Genomic DNA, 17,809 nt, shown 5'->3' with positions numbered 1-17,809 from the left:
ATATATATAGATACATATATAGATATATGCCTCTCTGATTGGATGTTTTCACCTGGCCTGACCCGCCCCTCCATCTAGGCTTTGCAAGGAAGTTCCTCTAGGAGGGGCAGGGTCAATCTAAGTTCACTGCAACAATATGGCTCCCCCTGCTTAAGTAAGCCCTTACAGTTCAATGGCTCAAGACTCCCCCTAGGGAAAGATTCAAGAGGAGGGTGCTATGTATGGATGCTTGGAAACCCTACTTCATGTTCCCTTTGGCCCCTAGGAACAAGGCAGGTTCGATCTACAGGCTCTGGGGCGATCTACCCAAGGGAATGTGTTGAAATGGAGTCTCATGCTGATGCCTCACAATGCCAGTTTGTGTCCAGGGAGACCTTGGAATGTGGTGGTGGCTCAAGGGCCATGCAGGATTCTACTGCCCTGTGGGTTTTACACAGTTACAAATAGCAAGGTTCCCTTCTGGGGACAGTGGGGGTTCTGTTGTGTGCCTCAGGGATGCACCATATGCTGGTACTGGAAATCAGGCCTCTGGGGAATGAAGCCTGAAAACCTAGGCTAGGGTTTAGATTAGAGCCTAGAGGTATGTCAACTTCAATCTTCTCTCTGGCACCATGTACCTGGGTGTCTGGCGGGAACCTGTGAGACCTGTGGTGTCCCTAGGCAAATATCCTAACCCAAGGTTGGGTTTCCAGGCCTTAATACCCAGAGCACTGCTTGTGAAGCCCTCTTTATGGGGACCTCTGAATCAGAAACAGGATTCCTACTTTCCCCCACAATGACACCATGCTATTTGGAGCTGTGGGAAACCCCCAAAGAAGGAGAATCTTCAATTGCCCCATGAGGACACCCCTACATTCCACATACATCCAAGAGACAAAAACCAGAGGCAAAAGGCTGAGTCTCACCTCACACTCGCCCTGTTTTCAGATCCAAGGAGCTTGCCCAAGGTCTGCAGAGAGGGCCTGTCATACCCTCGGCCTTAATCCTAACCCTAGTTGGTGATTTCAGAATTCTGTCCCCAGAGTTCTGCCCCAGACATCCTCTAGCATGGGGATTCCATTCCCACACCACAGGACTGTGCTTGCCCTCCAGAAGGAAGCTCCGCTCTTTAGAGCTTCCAGAAACCTCAAGAATAGGAGAAAACTGCAAGCCCCCTGAACCACCCCAAAGTGATAATACGACCAACAATGCACAGTCTGACACACCCTGAGCAACTACCTCGTATCCGACACGCAAGTAGATAACCCCAGAGAGAGAGATGATTGAACCTGAAATGCCCCTAGGCTCTAATCTGTACCATAGCTTGGATTCCCAGGCATCAGGCCCCAGAGGCTTGGTCTGGAATACAAGTATTTGGGGGATCTCTAAGCCACAGAACACATCACATCTTGTCCCCAGAAGGAAAAGTTGCTATTTGGGGCTGTGACACAACCCTCACGGTAGGAGAATGAGCCACTGCTACATTCCAAGATCTCCCAGGACACAAATCTGCATTGTGATCCATCAGCATGAGACACCAATTCAAATCAACCCCCTGAATAGTTGACCCCAGAGCCAGGAGATCTTACCTGCCGTGCCCCTAGGCCTTTATGCTAAACCTAGGTTGGGTTAGCAGGCATCCATACCCAGAGCCCTTCTCTCCAATCCCTCCACATAGGGGAGCCCACAGCCACAAAACTGAACTCCCCCTGCCCCCTGGAAGGAAACCTTGATTTTTGGAGCTATGTGAAAGACTCAGAGATGGCAGAAACCTATATTGCCTCTGAGGCCATGCCCACTTTTGCTGGCCATGCAGGACACAAACACCCACTGTGACCCTTAGCCTGAGCCACATTTTCAACAAACCCACATGGGTAGCTTCGCCAGATCCAGGATCTAAGTCCTGCCATGCTACTAGAACCAAATGCAAAACCTAGGCTCAGTTTTCAGGCATCCACACCTGGAACACTGCTCTCGAATCCCTCCATATGGGGGAACCCAGATTCCTAAAGCAACACAGCACCTAACCCCAGAATACACCAAGCTATTTGGATGTGCACAAAATCCCCCGATCGGGACAAATCTCCTTGCCACCATGAGAGTAAACCTATATTTGGTACATCCCATCTACACAAACTCCACGCTGAGCGATATTCTGACCCTTGCCTTAACTTCAGATTCCCTGGAGTTTGCCTCAGTGTACGTACATTTGGCCTCAGATGCCCTATGCACTAACCTAGCCCTAGCCTGGTTCTCTGGCCTCTGTCTAGAGAGTCCTGGTCCACGAGCCCTCCAGATAGGGTACACCTGAGAAACAGCACAGTACTCTTCCTGCTCCCCAGAAGGAAAACATGCCCTATGGAGCTGCATGCAACCCACTGATTCAGATAAAGCTGCACGAACCCACAAAGCCACCCTCATTTACGGAAGCTGGCCCTGGACACTAAAACACATTCTGTCCCTCACTTGAGCCCCGACTTCCAGTCAGCCACCCACATAGCTGGCGCCAGAGTCAGCACATCAGAGTGGCCATTCCCCAGGCACAAATCGTAACAATACGTTGGGTTTTCAGACATCAATACCCAGTCCGCTTCTCTCAAATCCCTCCACATGGGAGACCCCTGAGTCCCAAAATGGAATTCCTCTTGTCCCCCAGAAGCTTTCTTGAGATATGTATATCCCCAGAGTTGGGTGAAATCTGCATTTCCCTTGAGGACACACCCATTAATCCTGGCCGCCTGGGACACAAACACCCATTTGACCCCTAGCCTGAGCCCCATTTTCAACACAACCCCATGGGTAGCTCGGCCCAGAGCCAGAACCTAAGGCCTATGATGCCACTAGGACCTAATCCTAAGCCTAGTTTTGGTTTTCAGGCATCCATACCCAGAGCCCTACTCTCGAATCCCTCCATATGGGGCACCCCTGAGCCATAAAACAGGACAGTACCTATTCCCCAGAATAGACCAAGCTATTTTTTAACTATGCAAAATTTCCAGAGCCGGAGAAACCTGCATGTCCCCGTGATGCCACTCCCAGATTCGACGGATCTCAGGGACACAAACTCCAACCTGAGCGACCTCTTCACACTTGTCTTAACCTCAGATCTTGGGGAGCTTGCTCAGCGACTGCAGATTTGCCCTGTCATGCCCTAGCCCCTAACCATACCCCTATATTGGGTTTACAGACTTCCATCCTCACATCCTCACATCCACTCTGCCTGCCCTCGAGATGGAAAACATGTCTGATGGAGCTCCACGCCAACCCCAGATTAGGAGAAAGCTGCACGATACCACTAAACCACCCACAGTTGCAGAAGCCAACCCTTGACACTAATACACATTCAGTCCCTCAAGCTGAGCACCAGCCTCCAGTCAGCCACCCAAGTAGCTGGTGCCAGAGTCAGCCGATCAGGCTTCCCATGCCCCATGCCCCATGCCCTAAGCCGAACCCTAGGTTCAGTTTTCAGGCATCCATAACCAGAGCGCTGTTCTGGGATCCCTCCATTTGGAGGACCCTAGAGCCATACAACAGGACTCCATCTGTCCTCCAGACTGAAACCATAGTATTTGGAACTGTGCAAAGCCACCCCGAGCAGGAGAAACCTCCATGACCCAGCAGGACACCCACAACTTCAGCAGCCCTAGGACACCAATTCTAGTGTGAGTGAATGCCTGACACTCTCCTTAATTCAGAATCTGGTGACCTTGCCTCAGCATCTCCAGATCAGAATTCCATAGCCTAGACCATACACATAAACCTAGCTTGGGTTTTCAGATATTGGTCCCCAGATTCCTGGACACAAGTACTCCAGACTGGGGACACATGAGCCACACCCCTGGATGATCCCTGCACTCCAGATTGAAATATGCCCTATGGAGCTGCACAAAGCCCCTAGATTAGGACAAACATGCAGGGCCCCCGATACCAACGCTTTTTTGTATACCACCCTGGATCCTAATGCACAGGTGGTCAAAACCTGAGTCCCGACCACCGATCAGCCATCAAGGCACCTTGACCCAGAGGCAGCTGATCGGACCTTCCATGCCCCTAGGCTGAAATCCTAACCCTAGTTTGGGTTTTCAGGCATTCACACACAGAGCCCTTCTCTGGAATCCCTCCATATGGGGGGCCACTGATCCATAAAAGAAATCTCCTGACCCCCAGAGGGAAACCTTGCTTTTCGGAGCTATACAAAATCCTCAGATGGAAGAAATGTGTTTTGTCCCTGAGGCCACATCCACATTTACACGCCGCCATGGACACAATCCCCCATTGTGACCCTTATCCTGATCCCCATTTTGAACATAGCCCCAAGGGTACCACGGTCCAGAGCCAGGGTATAAGGCCTGCGGTGACACTAGGACCTAATTGTAACTCTCAGTTGTGTTTTCAGGCATCAATACCCGGATTGCTGCTCTCAATTCCCTAGATATGGGGGACCCCTGAGCCATAAAACAAGACACCACCAACAGCCAGGAATAAACCAAGCTATTTGGAACTGGGAAATCCCCAGAGTAGGAGGAAACTCCATGCCACCATGAGGCCACCTATGAGTTTGGCGGGACTCATGGACACAAACTGAGCTTGTGTGACATCCTAACACTCACCTTCACCTCAGAACCCGGGGAGTTTGCCTCAGTATCTATAGATTGGGCCTGCCATGCCCAAGGTCCTAACCCTAGGCCTAGTTTGGGTTCTCAGATTTCCATCCTCAAAGTCCTGCTCCACAAGCCCTCCAGAGAGGGAAAGATGAGCCACACCACTGGACTGTGCATGCCCTCCAGAAGGAAAATATGCCTTATTGAGCAGCATGCAACCCCCTTACTAATACTACGAGAGAGCTGCACGAATCCCCGAAGCTATCACATTGACAGCAGCTTGCCTTGAACAATAATACACATTCTACCCTCAACTGGAGCACTGACCTCCAGTCAGCCACCTAGTAGCTGGCGCCAGAGGGAATAATTCAGACTTTTCATGCACCCAGGCCCTACCACAAACCCCAGGTTCAGTTTTCAGATATACATACCAGGGACCTACTGTCGAATCGATCCATATGGAGGACCCTAGAGCCATACACAGCACTCCAACTACCCCCCAAAATGAAAACATATTATTTGGAGCTTCACTAAATCCACAGAGCAGGAGAAAACTCCATGACTGAAGGAGGCCAAGCACATATAGGAAGGTCCTAGTGGACCCAAATGCTAGTCTGAGTGAATCCCAAACACTCGACCTAACTTCAAATCCAGGACCTTGCCTCAGCATCTGCAGATCGGTGATCCATGCCCTAGACCTAACCATACACCTAGCTTGGGTCAGACTTCTGTCCCCAGAGTCCTGGAACACAAGCCCTCCAGACTGGGAATGTTGGAGTCACAATGCAGCACTCTGCCTGCATGAAAGAAGAAAAAAGTGCCCTATGGGGCTGCCCAGAAAATCCGAATGAGGATCAACCGGCACAGCCCTCGACCACACCCCAATTTCCTAGGCCGCTGTGTGCACTAATGCACTGTCTGACACAGTCTGAGCCCAGACCTCCCGTCAGACACCCAGACAACTGTTTGCATATGCAACACATCAGATCCGCCACGGCCTTTGGCCGTCATCTCTTCCCAACCTGGGTTTTCAGGCATCTGTCCCTAGAACTTATCTCAAATTCCTGCACCTCGTGGAACTGATGCACAAAACAGAACTCCTCCTTCCTCCTGGCAAGAAACCTTCTATTGGGATGGGTGTCAAAGTCAAACGTTCAGAGTAGGATTAATCTTCATGGCCCATGAGGAAATGCCCATGCTTGAGGGCCACCTTGGGCACCAACATGCATTGTGACCCTCAGCGTGAGCCCCATTTTCATATAAAGCCTCTCAGAAGCTGGACCAAGAGCCCACAAATCCAGCTTGCTATGCACCTAGACACAATCCTAAACAAAGTTTGGGGTTTTCCAGTCGTCCATACCCAGGGCTCTGCTCTGGAATCCCTCTTTGGGAGGGACACCTGAGGCAGAAAACAGGACTCCTACCTTCCCACAGAATGACCACAAACTTTTGGGAGCCGGGAAATATCCCCAGAGTGGGAGAATCGTCCATGACCAATGAGGCCACCCCTACATTCCATGGCCATCCTTGACACAAAATCCAGAGACAAAAGTCTGAGCAACCGCCTCACACTCGCCCTTATTTCATATCCAGAGGGGTTCCCCTCACGATCCGTATATCGGGCTTGCCATACCCTTGACCCGAAACATAACCCATGTTTGTGTTTTCAGACTTCTGTCCCCACAGCTCTGGCCCACACTACCTCCAGGCTGGGGCCTCTAGAGTCACACTGCAGGACTGTGTTTGCATTCTCTAAAGAAACTTTGCCCAGGAGGGAGACAAGATGGCGGGGAAGTAGGAGGAGGCGCCTTTTCAACCTGCACCCTAAAGTGAGCTGATTACCTACCAAAGAACTCCGATCACCCATGAAATCAGCCTGAGATCAGAATTATACACGTCTGGATCTCTACGGGGGCCAGAAGACGCCAGTGGGCACGTAAAGTGGAGTGGGAACGTTGGACTGATATCGGAAGATAAACAAAAGGGGGAGGGAGCCACCAGAGGCGACAGACTGGAAAATAATACCCCAATACGAGAGTGCCCGGCATCTGGGGACCAGCATTAACTTGGAGTCTTGTTGAAAGCACTCAAAAGAGCAAAGACTCGAGCGGGGAAATTGTGGGAATCGGGGCGGATAGGGATAGGGGCTTAAGTCCCCAGACCCAGGGCAGCCTCCCCTGGCGCTGAGCCAGAGAGTGCGGCGGAGAAACCTGGTCTTTGTCCCGGAGCCGCCAGTGCGCCCGAGAACAGGTGGAGTCCGGCTCCCGTGAGGGGCTGGGAGCCACACCAGACGGCAGAACGCACACCTTACTGGAGATGCACGCGTGCCTCAACCTCCCCTGAGAGAGGTGCACGAACGCCCAGCCTGGTGTTCTCGGACCCACGCGGCGATAGACCCACGCGGCGATAGAGCCGATAGAGCTGGAAGCGCCGCGCCCCAAACCCTCCCCTGGGAGAGGTGCGCGCAAGCCCTGAGCTCTTAGCCCCAGCCAGCGGGAAAATCTCAGTGTGCGATCCCTGCTTGGAACCTCTCTGGCGGTCTGGAGCTGCCCAGACAGCCACAGCTGCCTTGGTTTTGCGTACAAGCAGGAGATCCTGCGTCCCCAGGGACCGTGACTCAGAACCTGCTCTGCCAGCGGCCCAGCGGCTGCAGCACCTGCAGGGGACCAGACTGAGGCTTCTCTCTGAGAGGGAGGTTGGGGTGCAGTTTTCTTTCCTCTAAACCTCCAAAAACCATCAAAAGCTGTCAAAGTGAGAGAAAAGAAGTGAACAAACATAAAAACCTCCAGAGAACAAAAACCTGAAAAAACCGTTTTTCTCAGAGCCCACCCCCTTGAGGGGGTCGGGAGGACTTAACTCAGGGAACATCATTGAATGAAAACCCACGTGGCAGCCCCCTCCCCCAGAAAACAAATCAGGAAAAAAAAAAAAGACTACAAGAGAACAACCACCACTACTTCATAGATACAACTTTTATTTTTAATTCTTTCAAACTATTCTGGTTCATTTTTTTTCTTTTTTTATATAGAAAAATTTTTAACCTATTTACCATCACAGTGAGATGTCCAGTAAATCAAATTCCATGATAAACTTCTAACCTGAATTTTTTGATACATACACATGTGTTTTTCTTTTGCTTTTCTATTTTCTTAATTTTTAAAAAAAATGTTTAATTTAGTTTAGTCCAGTTTATTCCTTTTTTATTTTTATTTTCTAATATTCATATAGAGTTAAACTTCAAGGTAACCCCCTTTCTCCAAGCAATGCTACCCCTATAGGTGAACCAATTTTTAATCCCCCTTTTTCTTAGGAAAGTTGAGTCCTTTAACAAAGATATCAAGATACATCCAGGAAGAATCAAAATAACCTTCCTCGACCACACCGAGAATCTATAACCATGCTCCCATCTTTTTCTTCTGCCAGTGTCTCTGTGTATTTATGTTTGTCCGGATAGTATATAAATCTTATACTTGGGGTTCTTCTTGACGAGGCTCCTCCTTTTTTTTTTTTTTGCTTATATATATATATATTTTCTCTCGTCATATACTTTTATCAGTCTTTTTGTTTGTCTGTTTTTGTTTGTATACGTCATAAACCTTACCCTGGGGCCCATTTGGGCTGAACCTTCACTTTTATCTTCCCTTTTTTACCTGTCTCTCTCTCTCCCTCTTTTTTCTTTTTCTTTTCTTTTTTCTCTCATTTGGGTGGGGAATCCTGAGTGCTCAGAAGCGTTCCAGGGTGCACCTTGACTGCACCACGGTCAATACATCCAGCTACATCTGTCCAGTCATCTCTCACCAAAATGACTAGGAGGAGGAATCCCCAACAGAAGAAAAATACAGAGGATGGGCCTTCTGCAACAGAGCTAACGGCTATCAACATAGACAATATGTCAGAAAGAGAATTCAGGCTAACAATTATCCAGGCAATAGCTAGGTTGGAGAAAGCCATGGATGACCAAACAGAATTGATTAGGGCAGAATTGAAAGCGACCAGAGAGGAGGTTCATAATGTTAGGGCAGAGCTGAAGGCCACCAGGGATGAGGTTCACAACGCTCTCAATGAGTTCCAATCTAATCTAAATTCTCTAAAAGCTAGGGTAACTGAGACAGAAGATAGAATTAGTGATCTGGAGGACAAACAGATAGAGAGAAAGGATCAGGAGGAAGCCTGGAACAAACAGCTTAGAAGCCACAAAAACAGAATCAGGGAAATAAATGATGCCATGAAACGTTCCAACGTCAGAATTATTGGAATCCCTGAAGGGGAGGAGAAAGAAAGAAGTCTAGAAGATATAATGGAACAAGTTTTTCATGAAAATTTTCCCAATCTTGCGAATGGAACAAGTGTTCTTGTACTAGAAGTAGAAAGGTCCCCCCCCCCAAGATTATAAATTCAAAAAAAACATCCAGGCACCTCATAGTAAAATTGAGGAATCATAATTGTAGATACAATCTCTTGAAAGCCGCTAGGACAAAGAAGCTCCTTACATACAGAGGAAAGCCCATCAGAATAACGTCAGACCTGTCCACAGAGACCTGGCAAGCCAGAAAGGGCTGGCAAGATATATTCAGGGCACTAAATGAGAAGAACATGCAGCCAAGAATACTTTATCCAGCAAGACGGACATTCAAAATGGATGGAGAGATAAAGAGTTTCCAAGACCGGCAAGGCTTGAAAGACTATGCAACCACCAAGCCGACACTGCAGGAAATATTAAGGGGTGTTCTATAAAAGAGGAAAAATCCTAAGAAGAGCATTGAACAGAAATATAGAGACAATCGACAGAAAGAAAGACTTCAAAGATAACACAATGTCAATAAAAACGTATCTCTCAATAATCACTCTCAATGTGAATGGCCTAAATGCACCCATAAAACGACACAGGGTTGCAGATTGGATAAAACGACAGGACCCATCCAAATGTTGTCTACAAGAGACCCATTTTGAACCTAAAGATACACCCAGACTGAAAGTGAAGGGATGGAGAAGCATCTTTCACGCCAATGGGCCTCAAAAGAAGGCCGGGGTAGCGATTCTCATATCAGATAAATTAGATTTTAAACTAAAGACGGTAGTCAGGGATACAGAAGGACACTACATCATTCTTAAAGGGACTATCCACCAAGATGATCTACCAATTGTAAATATCTATGCCCCCAATATGGGAGCAGCCAATTACATAAGAAAACTATTAATCAAGATAAAGAGTCATATTGATATGAATACATTAATAGTAGGAGATCTTAACACGACTCTCTCAGAAATAGACAGATCATCGAAGCAGAAAATCAATAAAGAAATAAGAGCATTGAATGACACATTGGACCAGATGGACCTCATAGATATATACAGAACATTCCACCCTAAAACAACAGAATACTCATTCTTCTCAAGTGCACATGGAACCTTCTCCAGAATAGACCACATACTGGGTAACAAATCAGGGCTCAACCGATACCAAAAGACTGAGATGATTCCCTGCATATTCTCAGATCACAATGCTTTGAAACTGGAGCTCAATCACAAGGAAAAGTTCAGAAGGAACTCAAATACCTGGAAGCTAAAGACCACCTTGCTTAAGAATGCTTGGATCAACCAGGAGATCAAAGAAGAACTTAAACAATTTATGGAAACCAATGAGAACGAAGACACTTCACTCCAAAACCTATGGGATACAGCAAAGGCGGTCCTAAGGGGGAAATTCATAGCCATCCAAGCCTCCCTCAAAAAAATTGAAAAATCCAGAATACACCAGCTGTCTCTACACCTTAAAGAACTGGAGAATCAACAACAAATCAAACCAACTCCACACGTAAGAAGGGAAATAATCAAGATTAGAGCAGAGATCAACGAGGTAGAAACCAGAGATACAGTAGAACGTATCAACGAAACTAGAAGCTGGTTTTTTGAAAGAATCAATAAGATCGATAAACCATTGGCCACACTAATCCAAAAGAAAAGAGAGAAAGCCCAAATTAATAAAATTATGAATGAAAAGGGAGAGATCACAACTAACCCCAAGGAAGTAGAAACAATCATCAGAAGCTATTATCAACAGTTATATGCCAATAAGCTAAGCAACCTAGATGAAATGGATGCATTCCTGGAAAACTAGAAACTCCCAAAATTGAACCAGGAAGAAATTGACAACCTGAATAGACCGATATCTAGTAACGAGATTGAAGCAGTGATCAAAAACCTCCCAAAAAACAAGAGCCCAGGACCTGACGGATTCCCTGGGGAATTCTATCAAACTTTCAAAGAAGAAATAATACCTATTCTCCTGAAGCTGTTTCAAAAAATTGAAGCAGAAGGAAAACTTCCAGACTCTTTTTATGAAGCCAGCATTACCCTGATCCCCAAACCAGGCAAAGACCCTACCAAAAAGGAGAATTTCAGACCGAGATCACTGATGAATATGGATGCTAAGATTCTCAACAAGATCCTAGCAAACAGGATCCAACAGCACATTAAAAAGATTATCCACCATGACCAGGTGGGATTCATCCCTGGGTTACAAGGATGGTTCAACATTCGCAAATCAATCCATGTGATAGAACAAATCAATAAGAGAAGATAAAAGAACCACATGATCCTCTCCATTGATGCAGAAAAAGCTTTTGACAAAATCCAGCATCCGTTCCTGATTAAAACGCTTCAAAGTATAGGGATAGAGGGAACATTCCTGAACTTCATCAAATCTATCTATGAAAAACCCACAGCAAATATCATCCTCAATGGGAAAAAGCTTGCAGCCTTCCCATTGAGATCAGGAACACGACAAGGATGCCCACTCTCACCACTCTTGTTCAACATAGTATTAGAAGTCCTAGCAACAGCAATCAGACAACAAAGAGAAATAAAAGGTATCCAAATTGGCAAGGAAGAAGTCAAACTCTCTCTCTTCGCAGATGACATGATTCTTCATATGGAAAACCCGAAAGACTCCACCTCCAAACTACTAGAACTCATACAGCAATTCAGTAATGTAGCAGGATACAAAGTCAATGTCCAGAAATCAGTGGCTTTCTTATACACTAACAATGAAAATACAGAAAGGCAAATTAGAGAATCGATTCCATTTACTATAGCACCAAAAACCATAAGATACCTCGGAATAAACCTAACCAAAGAGGTTAAAGATCTGTACTCGAGGAACTACAGAACACTCCTAAAAGAAATTGAAGAAGACACAAAAAGATGGAAGACCATTCCATGCTCTTGGATGGGAAGAATAAACATCGTTAAAATGTCTATACTGCCCAGAGCAATCTATACTTTTAATGCCATTCCAATCAAAATTCCACCAGTATTTTTCAAAGAGCTGGAGCAAATAATACTAAAATTTGTATGGAATCAGAAGAGACCCCGAATTGCTAAGGAAATGTTGAAAAACAAAAATAAAACTGGTGGCATCACGTTACCTGATTTCAAGCTTTACTCCAAAGCTGTGATCACCAAGACAGCATGGTACTGGCATAAAAACAGACACATGGACCAGTGGAACAGAGTAGAGAGCCCAGATATGGACCCTCAACTCTATGGTCAAATAATCTTGGACAAAACAGGAAAAAATATCCAGTGGAAAAAAGACAGTCTCTTCAATAAATGGTGCTGGGAAAACTGGACAGCTATATGTAGAAGAATGAAACTTGACCATTCTCTTACACCGTACACAAAGATAAACTCGAAATGGATAAAAGACCTCAACGTGAGACAGGAATCCATCAGAATCCTCGAGGAGAACATAGGCAGTAACCTCTTTGATATCAGCCACAGCAACTTCTTTCAAGATATGTCTCCAAAGGCGAAGGAAACAAAGGCAAAGATGAACTTCTGGGACTTCATCAAGATAAAAAGCTTCTGCACAGCAAAAGAAACAGTCATCAAAACAAAGAGGCAACCCACGGAATGGGAGAAGATATTTGCAAATGACAGTACAGATAAAAGGTTGATATCCAGGATCTATAAAGAACTCCTCAAACTCAACACACACAAAACAGATAATCATATTAAAAAATGGGCAGAAGATATGAACAGACACTTCTCCAAGGAAGACATACAAATGGCTACCAGACACATGAAAAAATGTTCATCATCACTAGCCATCAGGGAGATTCAAATCAAAACCACATTGAGATACCACCTTACACCAGTTAGAATGGCCAAAACTAGCAAGACAGGAAACAACGTGTGTTGGAGAGGATGTGGAGAAAGGGGAACCCTCTTACACTCTTGGTGGGAATGCAAACCGGTGCAGCCACTTTGGAGAACAGTGTGGAGATTCCTCAGGAAATTAAAAATAGATCTTCCCTATGACCCTGCAATTGCACTGCTGGGTATTTACCCCAAAGATACAGATGTAGTGAAAAGAAGGGCCATCTGTACCCCAATGTTTATAGCAGCAATGGCCACGGTCGCCAAACTGTGGAAAGAACCAAGATGCCCTTCAACGGATGAATGGATAAGGAAGATGTGGTCCATATACACTATGGAGTATTATGCCTCCATCAGAAAGGACGAATACCCAACTTTTGTAGCAACATGGACGGGACTGGAAGAGATTATGCTGAGTGAAATAAGTCAAACAGAGAAAGTCAAGTATCATATGGTTTCACTTATTGGTGGAGCATAACAAATAATATAGAGGACAAGGGTAGATGGAGAGGAGAAGGGAGTTGAGGGAAATTGGAAGGGGAGGTGAACCATGAGAGACTATGGACTCTGAAAAACAACCTGAGGGTTTTGAAGGGGCGGGGTGGGAGGGTGGGGGAACCAGGTGGTGTGTATTAGGGAGGGCACAGATTGCATGGAGCACTGGGTGTGGTGAAAAAACAATGAATACTGTTATGCTGAAAATAAATAAAAAATTTAATTAAAAAAAAAAAAGAAAGAAACTTTGCCCATTCCACTGGCTGTGAAGGCCTGTATGAAGGCCTGGTTACCCAGAGGAACTTACTTGCAAACCCCGGATATAGGGGCTGGCCAGGCCGGATGGAGACATCCAATCAGTAGGGCATGCATATATTTACTGTGGTGAGTTGAAATCTCGTTGGCCACCTTTGTGTGGGCTGGGTTCAACCACCTCTATAAAGGTTAGTCTGTGAGGCTGTGGGGGGAGTAGTAGGAGGAGTTAGAATAGCCATTGGAATAGCCATTAGAATAGCCATTGGGAGAGCCATTAGGGTAGTCGTCGGAGTGATAGTCGTCGGGAGCCATTAGGGTAGTCGTCGGAGTATTAGTCGTTGGGGGATCATCCAGGATCAAATGATGAGAACTGAGCCAGCATCAGAATTTTTGTGAAAAGCCTCTGGAGGTATTGGGATCTTGGGTATTGGGATCATCTCTGTCTGTCTGGTTGGAGGTCCAGGATATGGCCCACCAGGGAGAAGCTGGATGCAGCCATGCTCCCCAGGACTGGAGTGGATGTGTGGACTCCCCATCCATCTGCTGGTAGATCGATGGGGGGTTCGAGTCCCCCTGGGTGGTCGGGTGGGGTTTGAGTCCCCCTAGATGGTAAGGGGGTTCAGGTCCCCCTGGGCTGTCTCTGGGGTTTTGAGTCCCCCTAGGCGGTCAGGGGATCACCAGGGGCTTTAAGTCCCCCTGGGCAGTCAGGGGCCTGCTAGGGGGTTTGAGGCCACCACGTCCCGTCAAGTGAGGGAGTTTCTTTGGATGGTGGGCTACTGTAGGCTGTGGATACTGCAGTATGCAGAGATTGCCCAAACTCTTTATGAACTGGCATAACGGTGGTCACTATGATAGATTGGACAGCTGTGGCCAAAGGAGCATTTCGGGAATTACAAACAGCCTTACTGAGTGCCTCAGCTTTGGCCATCCCAGATGTTACCAAGCCCTTCCACTTGTATGTGGATGAAAAAGCAGGGGTGGCCAAAGGAGTTTTGACTCAGACTCTGGGGCCTTGGCAAAGGCTAGTAGCCTATCTTAGCAAGAAACTAGATCCAGTAGCAGCTGAGTTACCCCCTTGCCTCTGCATAATTGCTGCCACGACCCTCCTGGTCAAGGATGCAAGTAAATTGACTTTGGGCCAAAATCTCATCTTGACCACCCCCACGCTATTGAGGGCCTTCTCCGGTCTCCACCCGACCGATGGATGATGAATGCCCGAGTGACAGGGTATCAGGCCCTCCTCCTCAACGAAGCAAGAGTGACCTTCTGGCCACCAGCGGTGCTAAATCCAGCCACACTGCTGCCAGAGACGCTGGCTGACCATCCACACGACTGCAGGGAGTTCCTAACCCAAGTCGCAGGAGTAAGGCCGGACCGCAGAGTCATTCCCCTCCCAGATGCGGAGATGACTCTGTTCACAGATGGGAGTAGGTATATGGTCAATGGAAAGAGGTATGCGGGGGCTGCAGTGGTTTCTCCTGAGCAGGAACTCTGGACAGCAGCCCTGCCACACAGAACTTCCGCACAAAAAGCGGAACTGATTGCACTCACTAAGGCACTGCAGATGGCCAAAGGTAAAACCACCAACATCTATACGGACAGCAGGTATGCCTTTGCTACTCTCCATGTACATGGGGCTATTTATAAAGAAAGGGGCCTATTAACAGTAGAAGGAAAAGGAATTAAAAACAGAGGAGAAATATTGGCTCTCCTCCAGACTATTTGGGAACCAAAAGAGGTGGATGTTATGCATTGCCCGGGACTGCAAAAGGGGACTGATCTGATTTCAAAAGGAAACCAATTAGCAGATCAAGCCTCGAAGGAAGCAGCCCGAGAAACAGTACAAGAACTGGTTACACTCCCTGCTCCAGCGCTACCAGAAAAACCGATCTATTCAGAAGAATATTTAAAGTATTTACAGAAATACGTTAAACTGGACTATGAAGGGGACCGGGCTAAGACTAAAGCAGGAAAAATAATTCTTCATCCAAGACTAGGTAAGAAGTTAGTAGACCAGATACATCCATACTCATTTGGCGATATGCAAACTCAAGGAGCTTATAGGCACGCAGTTCCAGGTTTCTAAATTAGGGCATATGTTTCAGGATATGGTTGATAGATGTGCTCAATGCCAGGCAATTAATGTGGGAAGAACTAAAATGGGAAGAGGGAAAAGAGAAAGAGGTAAGGAACCAGGAATTTATTGGGAAATAGATTTTACAGAAATGAAACCCAGAAAATATGGGCACAAGTATATGTTAGTTTTTGTAGATACCTTTTCAGGCTGGGTAGAGGCTTTTTCCACCAAACATGAGACGGCAGGAGTGGTAGCCAAAAAGCTACTAGAAGAAATAGTTCCTAGGTTTGGGCTGCCTCTCGCGATTGGGTCAGAAAATGGCGCTGCATTTGTGAGTTCAGTCTCACAGGCATTGGCCAAGGCCGTGGGCACTAATTGGAAACTACATTGTGCCTACCCAGAGTTCCTGGCAAGTAGAGAGAATGAACCAGACTCTTAAAGTGACCTTGACAAAACTAATTCTGGAGACTGGCGGTGGAAGGGTGGATCTCCTTCCTTTGGCCCTCCTCAGGGCACGATGTATACCCTATTTAAACAAGGTGACCCCATTTGAAATAATGTTTGGTGGGAGACCACCTCCCACTCTGTCCTCAGCTACAAGAGGTTGGCCTATCAGAAATGACTGATCAGTCTGTACTCCAGTCACTGCAGGCATTACAGTCTGTCTTAAAAGTAACCCACGCAGGGATCCGGACTGCCCACACTGGGACGGAGATGGAGGTGGAACCACATCCTTAACAACCCGGGGACCTGATTTGGATACGTCGCTGTCAAGTGGGAAACTTGGAGCCCTGCTGGAAGGGACCGTTTACTGTTATCCTGACCGCCCCCACCGCAGTAAAAGTAGAAGGCATTAGGGCCTAGATTCACGCGGGTCACGTCAAATGAGCCGAGGACAAGGACGCCTCCCAGAGATGGAAGCTGCAGCCGATGGACACCACTGACCGTGGAGTAATGCTAAGACTAAAAAAAACTGTGAGTTTATTGTTACTTCTATTGTTACCTGTTTATGTAAAGTATAGGGGGGAAATTAGATAAACGGAATTAGGAAAAATGGAAAAGGTTATACAAAGCTTTGAATGGCTAACTCATCAGCCGACTCTGCACTACTGTTATTTTTTGGCCCCTGCATTATAAACACCCTAATGTCATTTGTACCAAAGAAAATCAGAGGGATAAAAATGTTATTCTTACATGCTCAATATAACCCCTTACAACGGGAGAACATAGAACTGTCTGAAAAGTCAAGGATTTGACTAATTTCCAAAGAAAAGGAGGGAAGGTGAGGGCCTGTATGAGGGCCTGGTTAGCCAGAGGAACTTACTTGCAAACCCTGGATATAGGGGTAATAGTAATAGTAATAGTAATAGTCGTCAGGAGCAGCGCCACCATGAGTGGCCTCACTACCCCGAGACAGGGCACCATCGGGGTGCGGCCTTGGGGCAGCAAGCAGCCTCGCTAGAGCGGCATCATCTGGGGAGTGGCCTTGTCCGGGGAGTGGCCTCATCCTGGGAGCTGCCTCCTTGGGAGAAGCATCATGGGGAGCAGTCAGAGTTGTTGGGGTTGTCGTCCTCGTCATCATCACCTCTTCGTCGTTGGGAGCAGCCTCATCAGGGGAGCAGCCTCATCCGGGGAGCAGCCTCGTGGGGGTCGTCATCATGGCCTCTTTGTAAGAGACGGCCCCTACCAGTAGGTTTGATTTTTGATGCTTGGTGTGAAATAAAGCTTTGCTTGACTATCGCTTTGCATCAGTCTCATTCCTTTGATCACAGACCCTAACACTGGCCACAACCCGACAGATTAGGAAAAACCTACAAGGCCCCCAATTCCATCCCAATAGCATAGACCGCCTTGGACTAAAATGCGCCTTCTGACACAACCTGATCATCTACCTCCACTCAGACACGCAGACAGATGTCCCCAGAGACAGAAGATTGAACTGGACATGCCCTTGGTTCTAATCTGAACCCTAACTTAGGTTTCCAGACATCTATCCTCTGAAGCCTGATTTCAAATACCAGCATATGGGGGCTTCCTGAAACACAACACAGAAGACCTCTCGTCTCCGCATGGGAAGCTTGCTATTTGGAGCTGTGTCAAAGCTTCCGCATTGGAGAATCCAGGGAGGAGAATCCTGCAGGGCCCATGAAACACCGCCACATTGCAAGGTCTCCATGGACACAAACCCACATTATGACCCATCGTCATGAGAGTCCATTCCAACTCAGCCCCCTGGGGAGCT

The sequence above is a fragment of the Martes martes genome (assembly GCF_963455335.1).
Source record: "Martes martes genome assembly, chromosome: 5".
In the NCBI taxonomy this organism is placed as follows: domain Eukaryota; kingdom Metazoa; phylum Chordata; class Mammalia; order Carnivora; family Mustelidae; genus Martes; species Martes martes.
Note: the sequence above shows the minus strand (reverse complement) of the source record.